The 460-nt window shown below is 42.8% G+C and overlaps 2 protein-coding genes across 4 annotated transcripts in view; both read left to right on the top strand.

Annotated features, from left to right (window-relative positions):
• LOC123967290 (zinc finger protein 385C-like) overlaps nt 1-460 on the top strand; it is a 611432-nt gene that overhangs the window by 525328 nt on the left and 85644 nt on the right. The window lies entirely within an intron of this gene.
• LOC123960032 (zinc finger protein 385B-like) overlaps nt 1-460 on the top strand; it is a 146757-nt gene that overhangs the window by 67736 nt on the left and 78561 nt on the right. The gene's annotated exons all lie outside the window — the stretch shown is intronic.

Raw genomic sequence — 460 nt, forward strand, 5'->3', positions numbered from 1 at the left:
GCCAATCCCCCCTACTTGTATTCAATAGAAGTTAAACAAATTGGATTCTATTTGCTGAAATGTGTTCAGACAGAGCCTTGAGCTGAGGACGCGCACACACACACACACACACACACACACACACACACACACACACACACAGTGGAGAATAGCTGGGTGAATTCAGCAAGTGAGAAGCTAATTAAGTGCTGGTTGTGTTTGATGGTTGTGTTCCTGGGAATGATGCGGCTAGAGTTAAGTTGGACATTTTGTCATTCTAGTCACAGCCTCGATTAGGACTTTGCTTCGGGGGAATCAGTCTCTCACTTAAATTTGACTCGTTCACACTCCCGTTTTCTCTTTTGCTCTTTCTTCAGCCTTGCCAAAAGGATGCGCACACACAAACTTAAACAAACTTAAACTTAAAACACACAAATACAAAAGTATGCAGACAGGGGCAATAATCTCACAGACCTTTGTT

Source organism: Micropterus dolomieu, linkage group LG02, assembly GCF_021292245.1.
Source record: "Micropterus dolomieu isolate WLL.071019.BEF.003 ecotype Adirondacks linkage group LG02, ASM2129224v1, whole genome shotgun sequence".
In the NCBI taxonomy this organism is placed as follows: domain Eukaryota; kingdom Metazoa; phylum Chordata; class Actinopteri; order Centrarchiformes; family Centrarchidae; genus Micropterus; species Micropterus dolomieu.